The sequence below is a fragment of the Callionymus lyra genome, chromosome 9, assembly GCF_982586985.1.
Source record: "Callionymus lyra chromosome 9, fCalLyr1.hap1.1, whole genome shotgun sequence".
NCBI classification, from domain to species: domain Eukaryota; kingdom Metazoa; phylum Chordata; class Actinopteri; order Syngnathiformes; family Callionymidae; genus Callionymus; species Callionymus lyra.
In genome coordinates this window covers 3,440,041-3,452,154 of record NC_141826.1, presented here as the reverse complement: position 1 = coordinate 3,452,154, position 12,114 = coordinate 3,440,041, and the positions used below count along the sequence as shown (strand labels likewise).

At 36.7% G+C, this 12,114-nt stretch overlaps 1 protein-coding gene across 2 annotated transcripts in view; it reads right to left on the bottom strand.

The window, feature by feature from the left end:
* il1rapl2 (interleukin 1 receptor accessory protein-like 2) overlaps nucleotides 1-12,114 on the bottom strand; it is a 241,002-nt gene that overhangs the window by 66,785 nt on the left and 162,103 nt on the right. The window lies entirely within an intron of this gene.

Genomic DNA, 12,114 nt, shown 5'->3' with positions numbered 1-12,114 from the left:
ATATTTTTTATGAATTAGTATAATAAAATCATTTCATTTATTATTTTACTGGCTCATGCTCGGTCTTATCATGTATTAAACCCATTATTCTCTTAAAACAAAATTTTATTTCACTTTTACTAAAACTCTTTTTTTTTCTTAATCTTTAATATCCTTGAACTAGTGAAGATCATTTATTGGAACATGAATGACAAAAATATTTATTTGATTTCTTAATAGTTTATTAAATACAATTGATTAATTAATACATTTTGAACATTGAACATTTTTACCTCAACAATTGGTTCTGAACGAAGATGACGTATTCAATTAAAATATTTATATGATTTAATATTAATTGGTATTCTATCACCTCTACTGTTAAGGCAACTTACCGACACAAGTGCCGTCTTGATACAAGTACACTCCTTCACTCAATAGCAGTTCGTCCATCAGAGACTTGACTCATCATGTTCACAGCAATCCGTCTCACAAACATCACAGTGGGGGGGTTGGCTAAAAGCAAAAGATTTGACCACTCAGGGGATTAATAAAAATTGTGCTGCATTGTTGGTCTGTCTATGTGTACGTGCCAGAGGTGCTGATAAAGATGGACAAGTTCTCAGGCCCTGGCAAGGACAGAATAAATGTATTGTAATGACAATGTCTTTGTTTATCATGTTTCCACTTTTGAAATCATCGGTTTTCTCATCATCAACTCTGTGACAGGGACTTGTTATAGAAGGAAACTAACTGTTTTATTATCCAGCACAACTCTTGTGGGTTCTGAAAAATTTTTTTTTAAGCAAAAGTGGTGCATGCCAGTTAACAATAAGTACAAAAAGGTTAAAAAAAAAAATCATGAAGAGAAAAAAATGGAGTAAATGGATGATACATTTCCACGCGAACAAAAGGTTTTACTGCTGAAAAATAGAGGTCTTCTTTTTGGATTATATTTTAAGTTTGCTTTAATTACAGTTATCTTTGCTCTAACTAGTTACACATTGTGATGTTTTCTATTAAAACAAACCATTCAAAATTGCTTGTTTTTATCACCAGTAATCTTTTTGGTTCAAACTAAAGTTGAATGTTAATTTTTATTTCTCAAAGAGAAGAGAGACAAATATTTGACCCTTTGGCTTGTCGTTCTTCCGAATGTTCAAATAATTCAATCTTTTAGAAAACTTGGGATGTAAAGCTTCAATGCAGTGGTCCGCAACCCCCGACCTTGGGAAAAGTACTGGTCCAACATAAGCATGAGAATCTTTTAACGTTAAGTCACTTGTTTCAGTCAAGTTTACACAAAAAATAAAGGTGAACTAGTGAAAAATGTTTTTATATGAAGGTCGGTCCATGAATATAAAAATTTATTTTTTAATGAAGGGTGATAATTGACCATCATGGATGGATTACTATGAGATAAATATAACTTGGATTCTACATACATAACTTTTTTACTTCTTTTTATCTGGACTTTTTTCAAGGTGTAAAATGTGTTTTAACAAGAAGAATTTAATACAGTGTATACAATACAATGTTATGAACAATACGAACCGTCAGGATGCCAGCATCCCTCATGTGATGATAATACTGATGGCAGAGCAGTGAATTTCAATCTGCTCTCCATAGTTTGGGATTATTCGTGCTATGGGCAAGAATAATGAGTGCGGACACACAAAAAATGAGTCACCACCAGACAGACAGCTGAGCTCTCAGCAGTCTCTTTAACACTCTGCACAACTCATTTAGCCTCTCGACCTCTACATATTCGCTGGTTTGTTTTTATTACCTAAATAAAGAATACGGCTTTTGATGAAATGCTTTTGCAGACAGATTGATTTCCTTATTGATCCTTAGCTTGTAATTAAAGGCTATAATCAATGAATCTGTCCTTACAATGAGTAAAACCTGTTTTCATCATATTCTAAGAATCGTGAAAGGTCACACACAGAGAGAAACCACCACTCACTCACAACTACGGTCATTACGAGTCTTCAATCACCTTCTGATTCTTACTTCACAACCTAAAATCTGAAACTGTAGTTTCATATTGATGTCAAATTGCTTTTGCAGTGTTGCTTGAAGTGTTTTGACGATCTTTTAATTCTAAAATTGGATATATTTTGAACCTCATGTCCACTAAATGCTCGGCACCTTAAGTTCTAAAGGGTTCACAAACTCAGGAAGGGAAATTCTACGGAAATTCTACGAGCCAACACAGAATAAAATCATCTTTAGTTCGGTCTAGAAAAATGGAGGAAAACGACATTACAGATGAAGGTGGGGCCACAGCGCCGTCAGAGGAGATATCTATTTTACGTAGTAAGTAATCATTAGAATTTCATGTACCCCCACAAAAAACAAGGGTCCACTGTATTTAAAAAAAATAATTGATAATTAATTTATGACTTTTTCATCCATTGAAATGGATATTTAGAAATATGTAATATAAATGCAATTCATTGAAATTATCACTAATTATTTACAACATAGAAAAAAGAATACCTCAAGATAAACTGAAATAGATCAGTATTGTGTATGGTCCTTGTGTCACCTTCTTTTCCTAAAACTGATTCAGCAGAATTGTTTGCCAACTAAACGCATCCTGATGATGTCCTCTTTTCCACATGCTATCTGTCTTCGCAGCAGTGTGGTTTTAAACCGTCTGAAAAAAGAGCCATGTTAAATCCATTAAACATCACAATACAGCGCCAAGCTTCCATTTCAACTGCCATAATAATGTGAGACAATGTCGATACCACAAGAAGAACTGCTTCCTCTGCACATCGACTCCTCCGCTAACACACTCGTTGATTGTGTATCTGTTGAGCTAGAAGCCATCGCCACGCAAACTATTAAGCACATTGATATGGGTCAAATATGTTATAACAAGCATCCCGATGCTCGTAAGATCTGCAGTTACTGCTTTCAGGCCCATTACTCTCGCACACAATCACACACACTCTCGTGCACACACAGTCCCTTCAGTACAGAGTGAATCAGGTTAGAGAAAGTAATTAACTCATAATAGCCTCAACCATCCTGCCAATTAACATCATGCGTGTCTCTGCTGATGTACATGTTGGTTGATGTCGTCGTCTAAGTGGCTGCACGAGTATCGAAACATACACACACACCTCCAAGTGCTGAGACATTATTAATAGTTATTTTCTTCCCTAGGGTAGGTTGGGTTATTATTTAACAATGTTTGTTCTCAAGAATACCTGCCAGAGGCTCACTCTGCATTACTCAATCGTAAAAAAATCAAGCTCAAGGACGTAAAAGGTTCATTCAGTGAAGCGGATCCATCAAGAATTCAATGAGTGGCGCTGTCATGGTCTGACAGTGAGCTCGCCATTTGTTGATGTCGGTGAATCCGATTTGGAAAGTGGCTGCAGATCTTTGCAGCTGCTGCCATTCAATTCTTCCTGAACAAAGCTGCTTATTTTTCTGCACACCGCCGCCATGACTGACGCAGGAAAACAGGCGGACGAGCTTCCACTGTCCAGAGTTCATCAATCAAAAACTGTTTTGCATTACTGACGGCCTTGCGGACGTCAGGGCAAACGTAGGTGCCGGCGTGTATTTTAAGAGGGTTGATTACTCGTTCCGCAATATGACGGGCTCTTAAAATTGCTTATCGATGTAAAAAACAAACATTTAAAATTCTAATTTTTTAAAGTTAAAGTCAAAGTTTAGACCTATAAGGTAAAGTGGTAAAAAATAATGTTTTCAAAATGTCTTGTATTGATTTCGCAGTAAGCGAAGGGCAAAATGTGAACTCTGGCCACACCCAGGTCTGAGCCATATTTATGAACCTAAAACTTTGTTGCGACTGATCGGACTAAACTACCATGTGTTGTTTATAACAGTCTATTTAGCTCTTACTGACCATTATTTTTTAACCTTAGTGTTGTCTCTGGGTCAAGGTGAACACAAACACATTTTTTTAAACCCTGGCATTATGAAACAGGAAATTATTCAGGTCTGTGGTTATGAGATCAACTCAGCTCGTGAGGATTTACAAGGTTAAGACTTTTGACCTTGTTTTGAGAAGGCGGCAGGAAACTTTCCTGAGACAAAGTGCTTAACTCTGAAAAGGTTGTGGACAAGCCACAACATTTTAGGCTGATCATTTGTGCTCTCAAAATTGAGAAAGTGCTTCATTATGGTTTTTATTCAGTTCCCAATCCTAAGACTTAACGTACAGAATTGAAAACGTGTTACGCAATTCTTAAGACGTGATAGTCATCCTAACAACTTACACAACATTCAGGTCTAGTGTCACTTCTCTAAGTGACACCAAAGTGTCATCATGGAACTGTGGATTGAAATCATTTGTTATGTGTGACGGCACCACAAGAGCAGCAGCTAAAGCCTGCATGGTGTTCCCCTTGTGTCGCTGTGCTAAGAGTGAGCTGATGAGACAACGTGTGAATGTGAGGGATAGAAGTCCAGATGGATGTCGCTTCTCGAAGTGGTGCTAGCGTACATATGTTGAAGACAGATGGCCGTGCATTTTTCAGCTTGAACATCGCACCGTTAAAGAGCAGCGGCTCACTGAGACACGCAGCTGCAGCTGGCAGGGGGCGTGCAGTGGAAACAACTCCAGGCATTTTAGTTTTCTTATTTAGTCTGAGCCTCCCGAGGCGACATACACATGCCGCGGCGAACGCATACACTCTTATTGAGCAATGCGACCCTGGGCGAGACTCAACAGAACATCTGTGTGAGATTTATCTGCCCTGATGTCTCCCCTCAGTGAAGGATTGATGTTGCGCAGAAGGAGGAGCGAAGATCTGAAGCCCACCCACTTGTTTACATGCACATCATCTCGTGTCATGTCGCTCAGCTCCGAAAAAAGTTGAATGGCTCTGAAAACGTTGACACCCACCAGAGGGCTCTCAAGAGCAAAGTGGACCTTTGCTGACGTCTTTGTTGACATTATTTGTGATCCCACCGACTAAAATAGCACCATGACATTAAAACACCGGTGTATCCATTTAACCTTTGCTTTGAAAAGAATCATATTTGTCAAATAAAAACATAAATGACTTGAAAAAAAAGTAAGTACTAGGATGTTTCAAGTAAGACGATTATCATTATTTGGTTAATCCTCTGTTTTATTCCTCCTCTATTTTCATCTTAAAACTGAGTTTAAAATCTTGAACGAATAAACTGCGAATTCAAGGTAAAAAAGACTTGCACAATATTTTCTTTGTGATTATAACAAACATCATTATTGATCAGAACAAAATGTAATATTATTTTGGGTAGGTCTTCACATTGTACTGATGTTGAGATACACTCAAAAACAACAGCAAAACAAAAAATTAAGTAAATCATAAAAAAATATTATTGATTCTTTATATGTCTTTTTAAGCGTATACATAAAAATAAAAATATTGCACTGAAAACTTAGACATTTTATTAAGTAACTAGTTATATATAGATTAAATCATCAAGTAATCAAACAAAACAGTTGCAAGAAATAGAAATATGGAAAGAGTGAAGTGAAAAACACACAAAGATGTTTGTTTTTCTCTGAAATCAACACCTGCCCTTCCTCAACTTCATTATCCAACCTAATGTGTCGTTCCGTTGTCTGAGACATTAGACGAGCAGACATGGTGGTGCGTCGAGCAGTGTGTGTCTGTAGGGTTGCAGCCACACTTAATGAAATGGGTGGTTATTAAGGCTTCATTAAGTCCGGTTTAATGACCTGTGTCACATTTAATCGCGTCCTCTCTTGTTTTTCGCTCTGCCTCCCCTGTTCCCGGACCCGCACTTCACGTCGCAACAGATCCATTAAAGGACAATCACAAAAGTTCACGTTCATTTCAATTTTTGTAATTGGATTATATTGAAGAGCTTCTAAATCTTCTGTGTAGCAATGATGATGAAATATCTTTTTGGGCTGTATTTCAAATACACAAACACTGACGCACAAAGGCAGATGGAAGAAGACACGCACATATTTAAACGGCAACCAATTGGTTGATTTAGGTGTCTCTTACATTTACCGCTTTTTGTACTCATTAGTATGTTTCTTTATGTACAAAACTCTCTTTAAATAGAAATATTTACATTAGAAATGTGCTTAAGCCCCGCCCACTGACAACGCTTTTTCTGGAGATAAAATCTTGTTTACAATAACCACGCCCAGTCTGCTGTGATTGGTCCAACTTCAGGTTTTGTAAAAGTGCTCCATCAACCCCAGATTTCTGTCATGATGAGGGACGCAGCTTGGAGAGGAAGACTTGAACATTTAAAACCTGTAAGTCAGGAAAGTGAGTTTTTTTCCTCTTTATTTAACCTTTAACGACTTGTTTCTGCAATAAAATTCGATCATAATAACATTTTACAACAACCCTTCTCTCTTCCTCCATGTTGCAAATGATAACATCACAAAAATATTCAGGTCAGTAAAAGGTCAAAGTGACATGCTAAATGGAACATTCATGTTTAACCTTTTTCTTCCAGCTTATATTAATCAATCACCCTTCAACAGCTTTTGCTTTTTATCTGCCTTCGAAAATAATACTCTAGACATATTCCTTTTCCTTGGCTGCTGAAGTTCTGACTGAGGGAACTTAAAGTATCTCCTAAATTAAAAGCCTTCATCTTGTCAATTTGTGTTGGACATTACAAAGTTGGAATGTTTAAGCATGGTTGTGCATTGTTTATCGTTCATTTGCTGTGTTTAAATTCAGAGTTTAATATTTTAATTTAACATTTTGCATGGAAGATAGAAATAGAAGTGCAGAGCAGAAAACTGTTGAAAAACATCTTTGTGGTCTTTATCTTGATGTTCTCATTTTAACAAGTATCCCTTTGCAAAAAGCACCAAACAAACAGCCACACACACTTACAAAAACAACATTACTTGTGTGGCTGTATCACCTCTCAAGGAATGACATTTACTTCATGTTTTTTTGATTAGTTACCACAGGAGGATAATGGGATCCAGTTCTACACCAACGAAACACAATTTCAAAGCATCTATTCTGTATCTACTTTCCTGTATCACCTATTCCCATCCGACCCGCAACTGGGCGAATAGCACCGTTTCTGTAATGTATGTTTTAACCCAAAACACATCGTGGCCAGATCTCTGAGGGATCTCAGTGAAATAAAATATATTTTATTGATTTAGACAAACTTAGGTGTTTCAGACAACATTAACTCTCTTGGTCTGTTCTTTATTTTAGTACAAATTTAATCTGATCTCAGGTTGTTGAATGGAAAAAGGCAGGTTTATTAACCTTTCAATTAATCATGCAGCCTGCCTTTGAGTTACACATTCCAAAACTTATTTTATTGGACTTAGTTGGAATCTGACTTATGGTAAGAAAACATTGCTTTCAATTTAAAAAAAAAAACCCTTCAAGCTAGAAATGAAAATCAGATGCTGGGTAGTTCCCTCATTGCCGCAGTATGGACAGTGTATTTTGCTTCGGTTCCAGAACTATAAAAACTGAACAGAACCTCAAGGCAATAATTGCTAACAAGGCAGATGTCAAGAAAATTGGATTTGAGTTTGCCTTCTTACACCCTTTTTTTCGAGAGCAGATTTCCACATACCATTGGGCAGACAAATGAACTCCCATCTAACTCAGCTTTGTTTTGTTTACGCCCTCAGCGACATTCAGGTTGGACCATGTTTGCTGACTTCTAAGGTAACCTACTATACACACAATGGGTCTCATTCATAAAGCCTGGCTACATCTCTGTGCAGATTTACACTTAAAGGTCTACTCGTAAAAACAATTGATCATAAAGTGAGAGCAATGAGAGTAATTACCATAAATCTCCACCCATGAAAAGACATAAATTACCAGCAGACAGACACAGCGCAAACAAACATACATACATACAGTATATATACAGTATATATATTTTTTTTACTATTACTTTATGGTTTCATATATATCATTACAGTATTACCATTCATCATGTACAAACAAATGAAAAATCAGTTGATTTGATATGCATGATCATTTACAATCGTGAAAATATTCTGGATTTTAAACCTGCTAATTGTTAAAAAATTTCACTAAATGTGTTTATAAATATAATTTTCTATGCTGATATCACGTTTTTAGATGACGTCAGGGACGTGCGGTCATGGTAGGCAGGTGAGGCAGTGCCTCTCAATGCGCAATACACCACAAACTGCGTTGATACATGCACGCACGCTGGTTGCCGTATCTCTGTAGACGTCGCCAATATAATGCTCACAGATACGTTTATTTGCCTTGATTTTCCAAAGTCTGGCTGATGCATTTAACCATTAAAAGTTTCATGTTTGTAAGGGGCTTATTTAGTTTCGCTATTTCGGAAATACAAATGCAGTGAAAGTGCAAAGTTGCAGCCATCATCTCGACTGAAGCGAGAGATTTTTAAAACTAAAGGAAATAAGGTGGATTTTCAAAACAAATGGTTTGAGGTTTTTGTGGCGAAGGACAGACGCATGGAATTTATCTCCGTATACAATTAAGACCAGAAATGGTTTTAATCTCAATCAACATAGGACTAAGAAAAGTACAAGAGAATATTTAAAAACAACATTTTGCCCTTAAATAAAATATCCTTTTTTTTTTGTCACGCTTAAATTGACCCATAACTATACTCAATATTTATCTTGTCATGGTAATAAACTTTAGTCCTTTTGCGTAAATCTAGCCAATAACAGAAAGCACTATGTAATATTAACCAATCAGAAGCAAAAAAAACGCGCATCTATCTGTCATTACTGCATCACTAATAGTCTGTCACTGACAACAACGTGTGATTGAGTCATGGAACTTAACATTTTAATACAAATACAGCGCTGACATCTGACATCGGGATTCTTCAGTCTTGAGCCAAATTTAAATCTTGAGAGTTCTTGCTAAACTTTACGGTAACTTCCCCTCAGCAGGAGGAAACGTTTCGGCTTTTAAGTTAAGAGAATTGAATCATCTGCGTCCTTTAATATCACGGTTTGAAATACACATTTTTTTTCTACATCTATTGATTGTTTAGAACAAATTTTGATTAAGATTTTCAGCAAATTTAAAGGTCTCAGATCATTAAATATTGGATGAAGATTTTGAATATAGAATTTTGATATTGTTATTGATATGTAATATTTCAGCTATGACTCTTATGTCTTTGTCAGAGATGACAGATTAATGAATCTATGAATCAATATCTATCCACAATCGATGACTTTTTTTAAACCATCTTAGTCATGTGATATTGTCAAAGATGACAGATGTATGCTATTACAGGCATGGAGGTGAGGACATCATTCAAATAAATTGAGATTTTCTTTTAAAAATTTCACCCAAAACTATGCGGGGTCCCCTTTTGGGTTAATAAAGTTATATAAAACTAAACACTAAACTAAAACTGACACTAAAGGAGTCAGTTCCTCACCAACCATGAACCTCACTGCACGTCACTCTGATTATTGTATAATATGAATAAAAGTGTACATTTCTATTAAAGACAAACTTCCTTTGAGCACATTCATGAATTTACACAAATAAAAAATGTTCCAGAGCAGGACTTGAATTTGTTAGTAGCTCCTAAAAGACTGTAGCTACTGAATTATTGATGAATGCCAAAATCATGTATATTTTTCGCTCCAGAAAAAGAATATGTTTGCATTACCCAGTGATTGTGAGACAAAGTTGAATTTGTTCTGTTGATCAGAACATTTCATTTTCGCTCGAGTCGAGTTTTGCCAAAATCAGTGCTCACATATTTACCAATCAGTAATTGTGCAGTGTGATACCTGCTGATTTGTTTATTGTAGCCATGATTAGCAAAGATTAGCCCATTCTCCCTGATTTACTTACTGTGGCGCTGGCAAATAGCAGTCGGATTGAAAACATTTCAATTGGATTGCCTTCCAATTCCAAAGGTATTGTGCTTGATTATTGAAGGTATTGATGGTTGCTTGTAAGCTTTTGGCAAGCAACTCTCAAACATATGTTTTTTGGTTGGAATACAAGTTAGTTTATCAGCATAGCATTTGAGGCAATGTTAGTGATGGTCTGATGAAGCTTCATGAAGCAGTGCCATCTTGTTTAGAGGTCAGGTGGCGCCATCAGTTTTAAAATGATGTGATGTTTCATTAGAATAGTTGTTTAAAACAAAGGTAAATAGTGCAGAGACGCCATCTAGTGGACTCTGAAAATATTGACACTGCTTCATGAAGTTTCATCAGACCATCACTAGCACCAGCACTGTCTGCTTATTAAAAAGAGTGTGTGTGTGTGTGTGTGTGCATGTGTGTGTAATCAACATCTTCTCCCCAACAAATTCAAGTTATTCTTACAATCATTGGGTAGCACAAACGTATATGTCAGGCAAGCTGGTAGCATTTATATTCAAATACAAATGAGCTCAATGGGACAGCAGGACACAGTACTAAGTAAGTAATTTATATTTATTTAGCGCTTTTCCAGACCAGGGTCATAAACCTTCTTTCTTGTTCTCAGTAGCTGAGAACATGAAATCTTTGCTATACTTCTATCTTGAAAGAAAATGAAAGATTCTATAATATATTCTTGGATACAGATAGTAAACCAGAACACCAACAAAATCTAATCATCATGCCTCCAAAAATGGCAGCCCAATGTTGCAGGTTAGGATTTGCTACACATTTTAAGCATTGATGTGAAACATCCAAATACTTTGTTGGTTGCATTGATTTCTCAATTTGTCCCCATTTGAACTTTCGATGCATGTTTCAAATGTACTTGTCTCCTGAAGTTCGTTTTTCTTTGCTCTTCTGTCAGAGGTATCGATGTGTGAGAGACAGAAGGGTCTGTGTCTTAGGGTTGTGTAATGAAATTAGCTCTACCACTGGACAATTCGTTTTGTGTGCGTTTGCATGCACGTCCAGCTCCAGTGTGAGTATGCATGTGTGATAAACATGCCCATTCAATTCCCAGCAAAGTGTGCATTCGCTGGATGAAAAACACGTGTTTGTTCCCGTCCTTTGCATCAATGGACAAATTAAATGTGTTTATGTGTGGCTTGAAACATAATGCACCTCTTGACTATTATTTTCCAGACCAGTGGCTGAATCATTTTGGGATCTTGTTTCAAGTATGACAAAACAAAACAGTCACTTACTAACCGCAGAAATGTCACCACTAGAAAAGTTGAATCAATATCAACTTCCCGAGCGCAGCACTAATCTTCAGTTTCTTTTTGGTGACCCAGCTTTTTTGTATCCATATGTTAATAAATAAGAGAAGAATTTGATTTAATAGTCACTTAAAGTTTTATGGAACTTCTAATTTCTTTTGTAAATATTCTTTTTTTTTAATGTATGCTGTATTTAATCTTCGAACAAATCAAGTACTGTAGCTAGTAGATGGAAAATTTAGTGAAACACTGTATCTATCACACATATCTTATGACTAAGACTTGCTTCTGTACGATGGGCGACCAAAAATATGATCTCAGCCCCTCTTCTGGTCTGATGTTGATTCTCAAAGCATTTTATGCAGAAGAAGTGAGACTAAAGCACATCAGGAAGAAGATTGACCGGAACAACAACTAAATTAAAATAAATGTTATGATTTGCACAACAGCAACCAAATTGATTGCATGGAGGGATATTTATAGATGTTTGAGTATTTGGAACATGTGCCGGATTAGGGTGAGTGTTAGGTAATCCCACTTTGCAAAGAAGAGGTGAGCCCCAAACTGGGTCATCGGCTCTGAACACAAACATAGCACAAACTCATGCTGGAAGTGTACATGGTTATTTTTGGTACACTAAACTAACTACAACAGCCTCAACACTATGCTTAATATGTTGCTTATTTAGTTATTCTCCCCTGACTCATAAACAGGATCCTAAGATACTCTTCCACTTCTCACAGGATCTCATTCCAACCGATAGTAAACTGCTCCAGTGAGAGGTCATAGCCAAGAGTTACACCAGATGATACGTTTAATGGTGATCCAGAACCTCTTCGAAGCTGTAAGGAAGTCATTTCCCATGAACAAACCCCTCCTACACGCAAGTTTTTGCCTCAGCTACTGCCAAAGCCCCAGCCCACATGTTAAGCTGAGGAAAGCCCCCAATGGGCACTTCACAGCACCCCTTTCAAGGGTGAATACTAC